This window comes from Muntiacus reevesi, chromosome 8 (assembly GCF_963930625.1).
Source record: "Muntiacus reevesi chromosome 8, mMunRee1.1, whole genome shotgun sequence".
NCBI lineage: Eukaryota > Metazoa > Chordata > Mammalia > Artiodactyla > Cervidae > Muntiacus > Muntiacus reevesi.
In genome coordinates this window covers 24,648,755-24,666,305 of record NC_089256.1, presented here as the reverse complement: position 1 = coordinate 24,666,305, position 17,551 = coordinate 24,648,755, and the positions used below count along the sequence as shown (strand labels likewise).

Below are 17,551 nucleotides of genomic sequence, written 5' to 3'. Positions count from 1 at the left end.
ATACTAAGGAAGATGAAAAGCTACATGATTATAACATGCTAGCAACCCCTCAGATTTAAAGAAAGTTACTATCAGAGAACCCTTACTGTTTTCTAGTAAAGTTAGTGCCACAATAGTAATCATGAGTCCAATGTTCAATTCTTCATCAGAGCTCACTGTGACCCAATGTCTTACCCTCTCTACACGAGGTGGCTGTGGGGAGAGAGGAGCTGTGAACACAGGAAAGAATGCCAGGGCTCCAGACGGGGCAAGGACCCGGGGTGACTAAGGTTAGACCCAGGGCATGGGTGCCAGTGTGGATGGCCAGGAAGCACAGAGGACGTCTGAGATGGTCCCGTGAGCCACACGGGCGTGGCCATCAGTCAGCAGGCTGCCCACCAAACTTGGCAGCTGGGCTAGCTTCTACCAGCTCAAGAGAACTGTTATATCTCAGGACCACCAGCCAATAGCTTGTTAGTATCCTGAAATAGGTGACGGTGAGAAGATTTACGCCATGGAAATTGGCAAATGCTACAAATCAGGGCTTTTTACACCAGCACAAGCACCAAAAAAGCCATCTGTTAAACATCGATCAGCACAGCCCTGCACACCATGTCTCAAAAGCACACAGGACAAGGGGGAGAGAAGAGACACATTCTAAAAGAGAGAAAACATTAACATAAATAGCAAGTTAAATAGCAAATTAAATAAATTTAGTCAGGATACAATGGCATTTCTGAACCCTAGGCAAAGGGCAGAGCAAGCAACAACTGAGGCAGCTGCCTAGCCAAGCAGGAAAAAATACTAGATCCTGGCCTCAAACTGTACAGAAGCAGATTTCACGTGGATTAATAGGCTGTGTGGAAAACAACAGAAGACGGTTGGAAGAAGAATGACTCCTGAAACAGTAAAGTGTTCTCACGCAGATTCAAAACCAAATCATAAAGCAAAAGACTTGACAAATCTGAACATTTAAAAATTTTTAATTTCTCTTAGGAAAAAATGGGCTTCCCTTGTGGCTCAGCTGGTAAAGAATCCGCCTGCAATGCAGGAGACCTGGGTTCGATCCCTGGGTTGAAAAGATCTCCTGAGGAAGGGAAAGGCTACCCACTCCAGCATTCCAACCTGGAGAATCCCATGGACTGTATAGTCCATGGGGTTGCAAAGAGTCGGACATGACTGAGAGACTTTCACTTCACTTTGGAAAAAATAATAAAATCAAAAGATCAAGAACAACCCAGGACAACCCTCCTGCTGCTGAGATGTCCCTACCTGCGCCTCTGGAGGTCACTGACTCTGGGTCACAGGGTGTCTGCCCACTGGGTCCAGGCCACCCAGATGCTCTCACCTTGGGAAGAGCCATGCCCCTCTGCCGAGGGTGCAGGTCACATGTCTCCAGAATGCTCCATGCCCGGCCCAGGTGGCCAGAACTTCCGGTAAGAAGGTGTGAGTTTCTCATTGGGACAACACTGACCCTCCCCTGGGACAGAGTTAGGAGCCATACACACATCTCGCTGCCCTGTCTCCTTAGGCCCCTCCAGGCCGAGACCGCCTCAATTGCCCAGTCTCTCGGGATGTGGACATGCGAAGGGCCTGGCCTGGTGTCTTGGGGACGTCCTCTGTGGGGCAGGACTGCACTGTGCCCGTGCCCAAGTAGGAGGGAGGGCACGAGGGTGACCTGTCTTATCACTGGTGACACTGCCCAGATCATCGGGTGGGGTGTTGTCTTGCTGGCTCTCTCCACTCTAAAGTTACTGCTTTTCCCTTTTCAATAAATAAGTAACTTGGGGAACAGATACTTTGAGACGAGACAAATATCCTGTTTCTCCTCAAACTCTCACTAATTTAGCATCAGTCCTGAGCCCTGCCTAAAGTAATTATTACCCTGGTGTCTGCCTCTCGGTGATCCTGTGTCTTCACTCCTTCCCCGTGGCTTAGCTGGAACTCTTTGGTTCCCCTCTCCTTGGTTACTGACTGCTGCTTATGCGCACCAGCATGAAGTGATGGGTTTTACTTTATTCTAGGGATTATGAACCACGCCATCGCCACGGAGGTCCTCGCTCAGACCCACCAGCTCTGCCCCACCCCTTCCATCTGGGCCGGTCCCTGCCGGGCTCCTCCTTGCTTCCTGCACCTAGGGCTTCCAGTCGCATCTTCTTGGAGGAGCCCTGCTTCTCTGCTCGGGAGAGGCCCTGACTCTCCTTGGGGGACTGGCTGAGGAGCTGAGTGCCCTGGGTTCTGACACTGATTCTCTCTGCCCATCTGGGCACATGGACACCTGCTTCCGGCCCAGTGCCCAGGCTCCTCTGCCCCCTCCCCTTGTCCGTACCTTCCTCCCGGACCCTGCCCCTACCACACACCCGCTCTCCCACCTGTGTGGACACTGCACCGCTAACCTGGCCCTGGGAGAGAGAGAGGGACAGAGGGTGTGCAGCCTTTCTTGTCTGTGGCCTTACAGAACCCAGAGAAGTTTGTTTTCCAAAACCCAGCTGATCCCTCCCCACCCCCACTGTAGCTCCGTGACTATTTGTCCTACACGGAGCTTTGGTTCTCTGTTGCATTCTGGGTCCTGCACATCCTGGCTGACGCTCTTTTGTTTTGTCTTGGCGTCTATGGTTCCCAGAGTTGGGCTGTACTAATAGGGTCGCTCAGAGACACCCCTGCCAGCCCTCCACCCTCCTGCATCCTCCCTCCTTTCCACTGGCCAGGGCCCCAGCCCTCTCGCCCTGGCTTTCCTTTTCGGTTTCCCTTCCGCACGAAGGCACAGATACACGTTTGCTCACTTCAAGGGCGCTTGCTGGCCACGCTCCAGTGCTTGGCCCAACTCCCTTCCTGTATGTTCTGGAAATCGCCTCAGATCAGAGACCGACACCTCCACATAGCTCATTACGGTGTGGTCACCCATCTGCCTGTCCCTGACTGCACAGTTAGGTCACTGCCGTCTGTATTGCCATCTTATTAGTGGTGAGTCCTCGGGCTGAATTGCTGGAAGAGGACTGCAGGGTCAAAGCATGAAGCCCGTGGCATCTGCAGGCCGGATGTGGATTTTAACAAACCTCAGAGTTCCTCCTTGACGGCTTCTGATGAGTGAAAGGAAAAGATGGGCACTGGGGAAGGGTTCCTCAGCCCCACACTCGGTCCCGAGGGTGCCATCGCGTCACAGTACTTCATCCCAGAAGTAACGGGTCCACACTGCTCCGGACGCACAGTGCCCCTCGCAGGGACAGGCCTGAGTGAGCCTGGGGTCCTGAGAGAGGCTGTGCCATCATCCTAAGCCCACCTGAGCGCCGGTTCCCACAGAGACGCGCCCACTAACACTCAGAGCACACTGTTCACAGAGGCAAAAGGCAGAAACTATCTAAATGCCCGTCCCTGGTGGGGGGTAACACAGGTGTGTGACCCTCATGCAGCAGAGTCCTAGTCGACTACTAAAAGGAAAAAACCACTGATCCACTTACACCACAGGCAAACCCCAAAAAAGTCACGTGAGGCGAAAGAAGTCTGATTCAAAAGACTCCATGCTGCACGATTCTATTTACATGAAATGCCCAGAAAAGGCACCTTTAGAGAAAGAGAAAGCAGATCAGTGGTTGCTCACAGCTGGAGGTGGGAATAGGAATTAACCACAGACACAAAGGGCACTCTGGGGTCATGGCAACGTTTTAAAACTGGGCTGTGGTCCTAGGTGCACAATTCAGAAATTCATGAAAAGCGCTGACTTGTCCACTTACTGAGGGTGAAGCTCACACTAGCTTTTAAAGCAAGAAAGCAAAGCTTCCCCAGGGCCTGCCGGTCCCTGTACTCCCTGCCCACGACCTCCAAGCACTTGAAGATGGACACGCAGGCCACACGCTGACTGTGCACACCATCTATCCATCTGCATGGCTTCTCTCCCCCACCAGCGAGGCTGGGCAGGCTCCTGGGGTTTGTGCCTGTGAATAGCACACAGTGGCCGTGCAGCACTTCCCTCCCCAGCTGCTCCCAGCAGAGCTCTGGCCCCACAAGTCCCGAGCACCTTACCCAGCTACACGGTTAGTGCGTGGCTCAAAGCCCTGATAAACTGTAGGGAAAGCCCCGCTTTCGGAGAGAAATGCTGAAAGCCATCAAGCGCCTCCTTCCCAGCTGTGCTGCCCACGCTCAGGGCTAACAGCTCAGGGCGAACTCGAAGGGTGCTGGCCGGGTCACACAGCACCTGCTTTTCCTGTGGAAATATCATCAGTACCCTTGGTTTCACTGGAGGGTAAAATTAAAGAGTAGAAAGCATCACTGTGAAAACCTGAAAACCCAATCCTCACCCAATTTAATTCAACAACTAATACAGTCTTGTCCCCAGAGACTGAGAAGATAGAGACAGGGCTCATCTGGACTCCCCAGCACTCCAGTATCTTTGCCTGGAGAATCCCATGGACAGAGGAGCCTGGAGGTCTATAGTCCATGGTATCGCACAGAGTCAGACGTGACGGAGTACAATCTAGTCTCGTCCCCAGAGACCGAAAAAACAAGAGACAGGGGTCATCTGGACGTCCCAAAGACCAGTGTTTCCTCATCGAGTCAGAACCCAGGACTCCGCCCTGGTCCTGTGTCCTGAACCCCTCCTGGCCCTCCTTCAGGAAAGCTGCGGGTCCGGGAGGTGGCAGGACGCCTCGTGCCGAGCCCAGGCGCATGTGCGGCCACAGCCACCGGGTGACTGGCGCCCCGTGCTGGCCCCACAGCGCTGTTCTCGACCTACACTTGTTGACAGCTGGTTGAGGACCCTCAAAGCACCCAGAGTTTGTCATCTGACTCCCAGGTACAACAGTTTTCTAGGAACAGTGTGACCTTGGACAGCGCCAGCTCGACCACCCCTTTACACTCAAGGACCTGCGGGAGGGATGCAGGAGAACCCACCGCGTGGGAGGGGGGCTAGACGGAGTGCCAGTGCCCCATTCCAGTGGACCCTACCACGGGCCCCCTGCCAAACAGCTCTTCAACGACATTCCTTCCAGCCTTTAAACCCTCTGAGCCTGCACTGTGAATCTACCTCATTTTCTTTGGCTGCTTTTCTGGTATCTCCCAGAATTATTCAAAGCATCCTCACTTTCATCAAGATGTATCACTTGATACATTGTATCATTGGGAATATAGCTTCTCTACAACAGATACTGTTGTTCTTATGAGGATGCATTTCAATCCGTCACCTGAAAGGGGTTAGCAGAACACAGCTATTTTTTTTTCAAGTTGAGAACTCCGTGTTTTCAACAGACTAACTGCTATATTGCACTTGATAGTTTCAGAACAAGTTTGAATGTTTTGTAAATGTTTCTGTTCTACAAAGAAAAGCACAGAAATCTGGAGATAACACAGACATATGGGCCGTAAATATATGACTGATTCACCAAGTACAATAATGGGAGCCATTGGGGGAGGGGGCAGCTGGGGGTGCAGTATGCTCGGGTGGAAAAAAATATATTTTCAGAGGCAGACAGCCTCGTTTCGGATTCTACTACCTACATTGCAAGTAAGAAAAACTTATTCATTCAACAAACATTGGTAAGTGCCTCTATCTGCCAGGCACTGTTCTGAGCCCTTAGGATAAAGACAGAATTAAGATCCCTGCCTTCCTGAGGCCTCCACTCTGCCAGGCAGGCTGGTAAAAGGAGCAGGGGGCAGGGGGGCAGATGAACAGAACAGACTGAAGGGTCCACAGCAGAGGGGAGGGGGAGGGAAGGGCATGGAGGAGCGAAGCCATGGGACAGCTGGAGGGGTGGCCAGAGGGGAGGGCAGGATGGGGGCAGGTACAGGGCTCTAGTGCAGGCTTGAATCTGGCTGCTGGTCAAGAACGGACAGGGGGAGGGGAGGAGTGGGGCGGGTGTAAGGCAGCTACTCGGGTGAGCCAGATAAGAGGAGACAACCATGGTTCCACAGAACGGGAACCCTCTGAGATTACCATCAGGAGTAAATGAGATTAAACTGGTTCCATCACACCTGACACATAGCAGGGGCTTAATAAATGTCAGCTAAATGTTATTAGATTATTCATAATAATAATAATTTAATTAAATTATTCCACTTTCCCAGGAAGTTACTGAGCCTCTTCTGCCAGTTCCTGATTGGAAAAATAGGGGCAATGAAACATCTACTGTGAGGAATGGCTGACAGAAGCAAAGTCCTGCCCCACAGAAGTGTAAGCACACACGTGCCTGCCTTTCACAAACAATGCGTGTTATGTCTACAGATCACACCTATGTATGTAAAGATAAATACTCTGCACACCTCACAGCAGGGGGAAGTGATGTGCAGATTCAAACCGAACCCACCATAAGCTGATGTCCATGACTGAGATTCCCCACCTCGGACCCTCTGGCCTTAGCAGCATCGGATCCATAGCTCCAAGAACCAGTCTTAACCCTCCTGGTCCCCTGCCTCCCAGACCCCCTTCGTCACCAAACCCTGCTGACTCGGCGGACACCACTGTTCTCTTCTCCCCAGCGGCCCCACACAGCTCCAGCCAGGTCTCTGTCCTCTGCCACGGGCTCTCGTCTTGCTCCAGGGCCCCTCGCCCCTCTCTGCAGGCCCTCCCCAGGCCCAGGAGAGCCCCCACGGCTGGCATCCTCACACACACCCCGATGAAGGCTGCCGGCCTCCCTCAGTCACTCTGATTAAGTGGCCTCCACCTTGGGGCGGGATGTCTGTCCCCCACCTCCTCCTGGCTGGATCGTCCCACAGGAAGGCTGGCTCCCAGAGGTAGAGTGTCCCCCTCCATGAGTCTGGCCGGAGAAGGTTCCCAGCCAAAGCTCCACATCCACAGAGGGCAGGGGGACATGACCAGCTCCCCCTCGGCTCCCCCATGGCCTGAGGACAAGGGGTCGGGGGGCCTTGTGTGTTTCATCCTATTGACTGAACCACTGAGAAGGCCGACATTTCACAACTCCAAATCTAATAACCCCAAATAACCACACACAGTACAAATCAACACGCAGGGAAGATGTTCTACCATTTCACCAGGCAACTGGAAGTGAATGCTGCTGCCTGAGGAGAGCTTCAGCCCACAGGGCCCAAAGCAACAGTGCCCACCTCCAGGCGGTGGGGGCAGCTGGACGCACCTCCCTCTAGAGCTTTCAGACAAATAAAGGGCAAACCAGGAGCCAAGTCTGGTTAGTCCTCTGCGCAGGACTGGATTCGGTGAATAAAGGTGCCAACTTCTAGTTGAGTTAATGATACTTCTAGAGACAAGTGAATATTTTTAATAAAGAAAAATGCCATTTCCACATGTATCTTTCTGTAAGGATGCCCCAAGGTATGTTTAGCACCACAAGCTAATAAGAAACTAGATCCTAAGTCCGACAGCACAGTTCCCAAGGTTCCTGGACTAAGCACAAAATTATATTTTATTTTATGCCCTCCTTTCAAAGGGGCAGTGTGTCTCTTAGCAATATTCTCGGAGGCTCCATGCATAGAAGTCCCGCCTCGCTCCGGGGGTGGAGGGGGAGGGGGGCTGTACCGCCCTGCTGCTCCACCCTCGCCGCTTCCCCTCTGCTAGAAATCTGTCCTATCAGCCCCAGGACACACAACAATCACTCTACCTGAAAATTAACAATAAAAGCTCCCTTGAGCCCACAACCCTCCGGTCAGTGTCCCGTTACTCTGTCCCCTCCTGGGGGTCCTCCACATCTGATGCTCTCCACCCACCACAGGCCACCTCCTCTTATCAAACACCAGACCCTCCTCCTCTGTGGACCCCATGCCCAAAGCCCCCAGGCTCAGTCCTCACCCTTCTGTCTACACCCAGGGCCCAGCCTATAGTCTCAAACACCAGCAATATACAAATGACCCCCAGCCTCTCCTTGAACCCAACCCTGAATTTCTGCGCAGACCCACACACCTCCACTCAACGACTGATCACAGAGATAACAAGCAGAGGAAACCCTCCTAAGTACCACCAGTGAACGACTGTTTCAGGCCCTTTACATCAGCTTGGCTATCGACCCACGGACCATGGAGGACCAGGGTTGCCGCTCCTCCTACCGGAGAGAAAAACTGCAGCGCTGGACAGTGACACGGCCGGTGGACCAGGGTCAGAGACCCACCGGTGGGCCCTGCTCTGAGGACCCGACACCTCCCCACCTCACAGCTCCACTGGCTGGCTGCTCTGCCAGCCAACACCTGGGGGCGTCTCTGGGCTGTTCCATCTCAGAGTCTGCCAGCAATCCCCACAGGCCGCCAGCAAACACGCCAGGGCTCCTGGGCCCTAAGACCTGAGTTTTCCCACGTTGTCGCGACATTGAGGTGGGGTGGGGGCTAAGCAGTCACTCAAGCCCAGCAGTTCCTCGAGGAGGCATGGCTGAAAGAGCTCCCTACCCCGTCAGTGGGTCAGTCCACAAATCATTTAAGGACCGGAAACCTTTCCTTAACACCTGCCGGGAGGACAGAAAGCACCCAGATTCCAGGGATTGGATCATGTGTCCGAAGCTTGTCCAAAGCTTGGACGCACCCCAGAAACAGCAGTGGTACAGTCGAGAGAAAGACGCCGTTTCAGCAACAGATGGTAACAGCACAGCATACCCAGCCGTGGTGCTGACCTGGAAGAACTAAATTCTAAAGGTGAAAAGCAATTTTATAATTACTGTATTTCACTTTCATTTTCCTTCTACATCAAAGTGAGGCTGGCATGGTTTTAAGTCTACTCGTAAAGTCTGAAAGCTATTTCAATGGGTGTAAGTGAGCACACACACACCAGTGACAGGAAAGCACTGTGTCGCAGGCTAATGGGCAGCATTTTCTGGTTAACAGTACAAAATGATGCCAAAATCGGTGACCTCCGCACCTCTGCCCTGGTGCCAGGCCCCAGCAGGTCACTATGGCCCCGCTGCTCCCCTCCAGCCCTGGGCAGGGACGGGGGAGTCCGCCCTTGGCCCAATCTGTGCTCTCCCTACACGGAGCTTTACGCACACGTAATGTGGGAGACTGAGAGCACTGCCCGCCTTACAGACGGTCACAAGAATTTAATTAATACATGTGAAGTGCTTAAATGGCCTTACACCACAAGCTCCCAATAAACACCGCTGTATAACGGCCAGAGCAATTCTTCTCAAAGAGAAAGCAGATCGTGTCATCTGTCGTCCAAAGCTGTGACGCCAACGAGGACGGCAAGCAGGCAGGCCGGCAGCCCCAGTGAGGCTGAGGCTACCGTCTAAATTCCACACCCCAAGCCAGGCTCCGCAAGCCACAGCCAGCCGCCAGTCTCTGGGCTCACTTCCTGCCACCCTCCCTCCCTCCCTCCCTCCAGGCCACAGTGGGCTCCTGGCTATTATCAGCACCGGACAGGAAGCTGGGACTACGGGGCCAACCTGTGAGTCCAGAACCCCCTTCACCAGCGCCCAGCCAGGCGGCGCCCAGCTCCCTCCACCCTGAGCTCTCCCCACAGAACCTCCCGGCCTGCTGGTCCCATCCCCTTCCCAGCATAGCACTCAGGACTTTGTAAATTTTACTTTGGAATATAGTTGATTTACAATGATATGTTAATATCAGATGTACAGCAAATGAGTCACTCATACATATACATACATCTATTCTTTTTCAGATTCTTTCCCCGCATAGGTGATTATAGAACATTGAGTAGAGTTCCCTGTCCCCTATAGTATGTAGGGCCTTGTTGGTTATCTATTTTATATACAGCAGTGTGTGTATGTTAACCCCAAACTGCTAATCTACCCCTCCCCCTACTTTTCCTTTAGTAACCAACCATAATTCTGTTTTCTATGTCTGTGCATCTCTTTCTGTTTTGTAAATAAGTTCATTTGTATCTCTCTTTTTAACTACACATATAGTGATACCATATGATACTTGTTTTTCTCTGCCTGACAATTCACTTGATATGATAATCTCTAGGTCCATACATGTTGCTCCAAATGACATTATTTCGTTCTTTTTGGTGGCTGAGTAACATTCCCTTGTATGCGTGTACCACATCTTTCCATCCATTCCTCTGTCAGTGGACACTTAGGCTGCTCCCGTGTCTTGGCTACTGTAAATTATGCTGCAGTGAACACTGGGGTGCACATATCATTTTGAATTATGGTTTTCTCTGGCCAGCACTTAGGACTGGAGCTGGGGTTTATGATCCTCATCTCCTCCAGAATGTGAACCCCTGAGGGCAGGAACTACCCTGCTGTGTTTACTCCCCTGTCTCCAGCACCTAGAACAGGACCTGACACATGGCAAATACTTGTGGGATGAGCATGGGAATGAAACGAAACTGCCCTCCATGCAAACAGGGGATCACTGCACTCTCCGCAAGAATACCAGAGCCCTCTCAGCTACTCCCCCCCACCCCCACCCCCGCCCTGCTCCCTGCATTTTAAATCCACCACAAAGATAAACTGAAAACCAAACTCGTTTTTTGGTACACTCCTAGAACACAACACACACATACAGGCCAGCAGCCGGGGGTCCTAATCAGACCACCAAGAATACAGCAAGGCCAGGTGAACACCTCTGTCCACACTCCAAACAAAATGTAACCTTGGAAAGAAAAGTCACTCTCAGAACAAGAAAATCTTAATGACTTCAACTTACAATTTTTAAATGAAATTCTGTTTGTCTTTCCTACCTCACATATTATGAACATACTTTTTAAAGGTTTTTTTCTCTTTTTTTTTTCTTTTAAACAGCAGCATTACCAGGGGCACTAGTGGTAAAGAACTTGCCTGCCAATGCAGGAGACATAAGAGATGCAGGTTCCATCCCTGGGTTGGAAAGATCCCCTGGAGGAGGGCATGGTAACCCACTCCAGTATCCTTGCCTGGAGAATCCCTTGGACATGGGAGACTGGTGGGCTACAGTACATGGCGTCACAAAGAGTCAAACATGACTGAAGTGACTTAGCACACACACAGGCATTTCTATCACACCAAATTTCAGATTCGGAAATTTGCGTTTAGAAAACTGACACAAAAAACCATCAAGTTTTCCAACAAAATCTGACCTCTCTAAGCTCTTATTTCATACCAAGATTGACTTTTTTTTTTTTTTTTTGCTTGTATAACGGGACCTTAGTTCCCTGACCAGGGATCAAACTCTGGGACTCAGCAGTGGGAGCACTGAGTCCTAACCACTGACACCTCCAGGGAATTCCTCCAACAATTTTTCTTAAACAAGTTTTTTATAGGCTGGATAGCTTCACCTATTAATCTCTAAAATGTACTTTCTAACTATCTCCAACCTAAATATTTAAATAAATTCCTTGGTGCTAAGTACTTATATAGCTCATCACAGCATTCAAGGGAACACAAACCAGCTCTTAAATAAACCTTACAGCTAAGGAATTTTGACAATTAATAAAAAATGATTAGTGGATTTTGTTTGCACACTAATATATTAAAAAAAATTCACTGCAGTACTTTTAGCAGATGTTAAAAATTATATTAAAGCATACACATAATCATGTATATTTTGACTACTGCTGGGACAATCCACAGTCAAATGACCACAGCAGTGGCAGGGACCCGAGTGGCTGGGGGTGGAGTGGAATGGGGTTTTCTTATGTGTTTATACCTTTGTGCAGTACGCATGCTCATACTTTCACATCTATAAATACAAATTTCAATGGTATACATTTTAAAATTTTATAACTAAAAGTATAGATTTAACTTTTAAAGTGTAATACTATAACACTGTTTAGTAAAACAAACTGCCAGCTTTCCAGCTTTTTTGAACTCTGCCTAATTTGTTCAGCACTGTATCGAAGGAGCCTAAAACAGTGAGCAGCACGACACAGGTAAGTACCTGCCAAGTGAATTAGTCTGCTTCATTCGTCCACCAGATAAATATAAATTTAAAAAATGTTCCTACTCCAATCTAAAAGCGGTTGAGATGCTTTTACAACCTGTAAATTTACGGAGGACTGGATTCACCCATAAGCTGAGAAGTTTCTTGAGGAAGCTGTTACTAGCTAACTGTCCGTCCTTCACCTCCCAGGTCAGAACTGACCTCATGAGCACGCTGCATCTCCAGAGCCATGTGTCATCACTTTCTCAGAGCTGGACCAATTTTCTTTTCACCACTGCCCCCTGCGGAAAGGCCTCTTTTTTTTTTTTTTTCCCTTCCACTTACAGCTTCAATTTTTGTTGAAGATGTCCCTGAATACATTGAGTCTCAGGAACATTCAGACATCAAACAGGACACCACTCAGAGGCAAGGCTCTCCCTGCAAAGCAGGGGTCAGTCCCTGCCTCCACCCCAGCAGAGCGGGCTCACCACCCAGCTCAGCCACTCTCAGCCAATACTTTACGGGCTCTGCTGTGGGTGGCCTGGGAAGGGGACCCTGTCCCTGGAGGGACTCTGCAGGGAGGGCAGCGACTTCTCACACCCAGGAGGAAGGGTACCAGTCAATCTTTGCATTTTCCTTCTCCCTTTCCCCTCAGGGAAACCCTCTGCAAACAGGTAAAGGCATCTCAGCCTCAGAGAAATCATGGTATCAAAAGACACTGCCCAGACTGCTCCTAACACAACCCAGGTTTTGGAAAATGTAACTCTAGGTGGCAGTTTTTGAAGGAATAAAACACACTGGAAATTTAGGAGATATCAAAGAGAGCTAAAATTTGCGACCCCATGGACTGTAGCCTACCAGGCTCCTCTGTCCTTGGGATTTTCCAGGCAAGAGTACTGGAGTGGATTGCCATTCCCTTCTCCAGAGGAGCTTCCCAACCCAGGGATCGAACCGGGGTCTCCACACTGTAGGCAGACGCTTTACCGTCTGAGCCACCAGGGAAATCTCAAAACTTACCTGATCATCATTTCAATTAGGGCACTAAGGGTAGAAAAGTCAGCCTAACACCAAGCCAGTTTTCCTTATACTTAGAGGACTGAATGCTCACCACTATTGCTTGTGTAGGGGGGAAATAAATAAATAAACGCCCTTATCATTAGTAACAACCCAAACCTGCTGGCTAAAAATATGAACTGCGAACCAAACACGGCGCTGTGGGTCTCGCATATATAAATCGGTATTAGAACACATTTCAGGTTCTCCAGTTTGTACACTGGGACTCCCACCCATTGTAGCGTCCACAGCCCATCCTGACACCTTCCCCCAGACCCGTTCACAGCTCGGTGATTTTCCTACTGCAGATCTGACCACGACAGAATTCACCTCGAGCCCCGAGTCGCCTCAGACGCCCGGCACCCGCGGGAACTTCCCCGCCCCGCGACGCCCGCGGCGAAAAGCATCCCACGCGGACACTGCGCCCTAGAGAGGGGACGCGGGCCGCCCTGGCGCAGCCTCCCCTCCCCGGGGGCGCAGCCTCCCCCTGGAGGTGCCTCTCCCCTCTGCGTAGCGCAGGGCACCCCGCGCGGACACGGCGCTCTCCCGAAGGGGACCCAGGGGCCGTCCCGGGCGCAGCCTGGTCCCAGGAGCAGCCTTCCCTCCCTAGGGCGCAGCGCATCCGGAGCAGAAACGGCACCCCCGGGGAGGAGACAGGGTTGTCCCCGGGGGCGTAGGCTTCTCTCCATCCCGGGTTCGGTGTACACGCGCCGGGGCGCAGCTTCACTCTAGGAACGCAGCCTCCCTCCATCCCGCGGCGCGGCGCGGCGCGGCGCAGCGCAGCGCAGCGCATCCCGCGCTTATGCGGCGCCCGGGGAGGAGACGCGGGGTCGTCCTGGGCGAAGCCTCCCATCGCGGGCGGCCGCGACCCCTCCGGACAGGGCTCGTGGCAGCACGGGTCCCGCTCGAGCCGCACGCCCGGCGCGGCCTCACCACCTGCCCGGCGGCGCTTACATAAACGCGGCCGCGGCGCTGCCCAGCGCTGCCCGGCAGCGTGGTCGGGCCGTGGTGTCCGCCCGCGGTGTCCGAGCCCCGCAGTCCCCCCAGACCCCGCCGCCCTGCCGCCCCCGCCAGCGCGCCTCACCTCAGCCGCGGGCCGCTCAGCTCCGCGCAGCTCAACGCCGGGGCTAGGACAGCGAGTCCGTGGGACTCCGCTCAGGCGCCGGGGGCTGCGGCGCGCTGGCCGTGGCCTGGCGCGGCCCCGAGCGCGCCCCCGAGCGCGCCCCCGAGCGCGAACAGACCGGCCGCCGCCTCAGCCGTCGCCTCAGCCTCCGCCCTCCGCCCCCAGCATCGGCTCCGCCCTCCCACCGCCCCCGCCGCCGGCCGCGCGCACGCCGGGGAGCGACGCCACGACGCAGGAGGGCGCGCGCACGTATGCCGCGGCGAACCCCGCGGGTGGTACGTGGAGGACCGAGGGGACGTGGTGCTAGGGTGAGGGTGGGCTCCGGGGACCCGGGTGGGGCGGGAGAAGCGGGAAACCCGGCGGGGCCCGCACCTCGAGACCCCCGCCCTGAAGCACGAAGCCCTTGATGAGGAGAGCGGGTCCACACAGTCCCTGCGCTGGAGGGCGCGCCGGCAGCGGGACGTGAAGGTGCATCCGGCCTGTGCGGGGTCAGTTTGGGACTAGTTGGGAGGAGGAGGAGGTAGGGTCAAGGCCCCAGGGGCGCCCTGGGTGCGAGCAGAAGCGAGTCCAGGTGAGCGGTTGGGGGTGGTGGTCGGTGGGTTTACTGTGAGGCAGTGAAAGCTTCTTGCAGCCGGGCAGTACGCGGACTCTTGTCTGTATCTACCAAGAACGTTTGCACACCGGACGGCAAGCATTTGAAGAAGTGCCACGTCCCAGAGCGGAATAAGCAACTCGAGGCCGCAGGTCTACTCAACATAAAATAGTTGGGAAGGGAAAACTAGTTCTTGAATGCACTTGGGCCACTGGTGGTCCGCCAGGGCAGCCAGGCAAGCCTGGGGTCTCCACCTGCGCAAGGCCGATGACCTCAAGACTCCGAGGTCAAGTGTCACTGCCGCCCTCCTCAGCTGTGGGGCCAGGCTGTCTCTGCGGACCTCTGCCTGTTTTCTCCTGTTAAAATGGGGGAGAAAAGTCAAATGTGGGGGAAAAGGCCAGCGCAGCGCTCCAGGATGGTTCCCTCTTGCAGCTATTCCTGGTCATCAGACAAAAGTGAGCTGCTCTGAGACTCAGTGGCTTGGAGCATAATGTAACCACAGGGGAAAGTGCAGCAGCTGGCCAGTTATCTGCTTCAGGTTGCTATCTGATGGAAAGGAAAACCTGCCTTCGGGGCCAGCCAGCCTCCAGGCAAGCCCAGCGCCCTCCTGAGGGCTAAGTGCCAGCACAGGGTTTGAAGGGGTGCTTGTGAGGGCGTGGAGTAGTCAAGACTCCTGTAATGCCTCCTAGGAGTTCATCCTTAATGAACAAAAACCATCTGAAAACTAAGTGACTTGAAGCATTCCTTTATTTGCTCATGATTCTGAGGCCCAGCAGGTGGAACGGCTCATCTCTGCTACTTGGGGTGCAGCCTGTATTAACTGGGACTCCCATGGGCCACTCCCCTCCCATGGTTTGTGGGCCGGGACCCCCTGTGGCCCCGGCTGTTGCTTGCGCTGGCATGACTCGGTCACCAGCAAGAGAAACAGCCAGCAGAGCTCCGTCACAGGGCTTTTCGGCCCCTGCACGGTGTTTGCTAACATCCCTTTGGTGGAAGTAAGCAAAGGGCCCAGCCCGAGCCCGTATGAAGGGGGGATGTGTGTGCCCTGTAGGCCGTGGCCTCCTACCTGTCCTGCAAGGAAACATGAGCCTCCCTCCTGTCGGAACAGGTGGTATGAACCTCAGCAGCAGGGTTGAGAGCGGTGCCACCTTGACCACAGCCTGCACACTCCTCCTGCTGTGAGGCCAACCTCATGACAGCTGTGGAATCTGAGGTCACCCCGACTGTTGTACTCTAACCTCTACCTCCATCATCTCCAGAGATGGGTTTATGGTGGAGGTCTCCCGACCTGGGGGCATGACACGCAGAGCTTGCCAGTACAGGTGGTCATGGGAGACAGCAACTTTCAGGCACCAGGGCCAAGATGGGTACACCAGACAGGGAGGGTCCTGCAGGTGTCTGGGAGGTCAGGTTCCTTGAAGTGGGATCCCACAGCCCCCTGAGGAAAGCTGGTCCTTGTCCCTTTCATTATCAGTGTCAGACCCATGGCCATCCAGGAAGGGGCCCTGGTCTCCACAGAGGTGCTGGCACCTGTGATCACACAGCCTTCGGTGCAAAGAGCAGCAACCAGACCCCCCACGACCACCCAGACACCATTCTGTTTTTTACCTCCCCTGTGCAAACTGGGAAAGTGAAGGTTGTCCAAGGAAATGTGGGTGATGCCTGGAGATTCACTTGTAGGGATCCGGCTGTCCCCTCTCTGCCCCAGGAGTTGGGGGATAAGATCCACGTGAGTGCGTGAAGCCTCTGCTGGGAGCACTGGCTGCCTTGCTGCTTCTCACCAGCTAAACCAGACAGCTCGGCCATGCAACTGAACAAGGACTTCGGTCGCCACATGCAGGACAGAATGGTGCAGAAGGACTTGTCAGGGACTAAGGAGAAAGACCTCGCCTGCTCCCGGGGCAGGGGTATGACTGGTTTCAGCTTGTACCCCGGGGCTGTTTGGGAACAGCTGGAAGGAGGGGTGAGGGGCTCAGACCAATGGCCAGGAGCTGTTCGGTGAGCGTTCACATCCTGACTCAGGACTGCTTTCCACAGAATGTTGCACCCCAGGTGTAGAAACCACTGTCTTGTCCAACAATCCAGTGAAGTGTGGCAGTCCTGCAACCCTGAGAGGGGGCGGCTGTCCGCCTGGCTTTCGAACCCTCGGTTCTAGCCTGGGGGCCGCCCGTCCTGCTCACATGGGGCGAGCTGGCCTGAGTGACCCAGTCCCTGTCCCCCGCTGGCCGAGCATGGTCCAGGCCAGTCCTGCTGAGACTGCCTCCTGGCCACAGTCACAGTTCACTCAGGCCATGCTACACCACATGGAGTGTTGGTTTCAGTCACTTGATGCTGAGGAAGGACCACCTTTAATTGTTCTTTGGAAGTCACTTCACTGTCCTCCCTTTGAAACGTGTGTGCGTGTGTGTGTGTGTGTGTGTGTGTGTGTGTGTTAGTAGCTCAGTCTTGTCCCAGTCTTTGCGACCCCATGGACTGTAGCCCACCAGGCTCCTCTGTCCATGGAATTCTCCAGGCAAGAATACTGAGTGGGTACCCATTCCCTGGAGAAAGGATTGTGGTTCCCTTCTCCAGACTGGGGATCAAGTCCAGGTTTTCTGCATTGCGGGTGGATTCTTTACTCTCTGAACCACCAGGGTAGCCCAGATGACAGTCTAAGTTATTGATTTCTTGGTTTCTGAAAATGTCAGGAAGCTAAAACTGCTAATGAGTGGTAACCAGTATACTGTCTTACATTTATTTGAGACATATTTTTTTGTCCTTTTTTTTTTTTAAAGCATGAGAGTAGAGTGATAAAAATCAGATGCTACTAAACCTTCAGCCAGCTCCTCCTGGGATTGGACACCTAGCTTGGCGTCTGCTCAGCTCCTGATGAACCTCCTCTTCTGGGCCCCCAACCCCCTCCGTGAATCCTCCCTGGGCACGAGATGGGCCCAGAGCAGCCTCACCTTTGCCGGGAACACTCACTGCCCACCCCCAGCTCCAGGACCAGAGGAAGAATTCTGACCCAGAGTGGTTACACTAAGAACCTGGGGCTGACACGACTCAGCCAGGGCCCCTCT

General features: G+C 53.4%; 1 protein-coding gene across 5 annotated transcripts in view; it reads right to left on the bottom strand.

The window, feature by feature from the left end:
* ADARB1 (adenosine deaminase RNA specific B1) overlaps window positions 1-14,041 on the bottom strand; it is a 112,738-nt gene extending 98,697 nt beyond the window's left edge. For 4 of the 5 annotated variants that reach the window (XM_065942672.1, XM_065942671.1, XM_065942674.1 and 1 more), the window contains exon 1: window positions 13,862-14,041. The gene's annotated coding sequence lies outside the window, so the exon portion shown is untranslated. The remainder of the gene's footprint in view (window positions 1-13,861) is intronic. The other variant, XM_065942675.1, reaches the window with a different exon arrangement.
* Window positions 14,042-17,551: the final 3,510 nt, after the last annotated feature.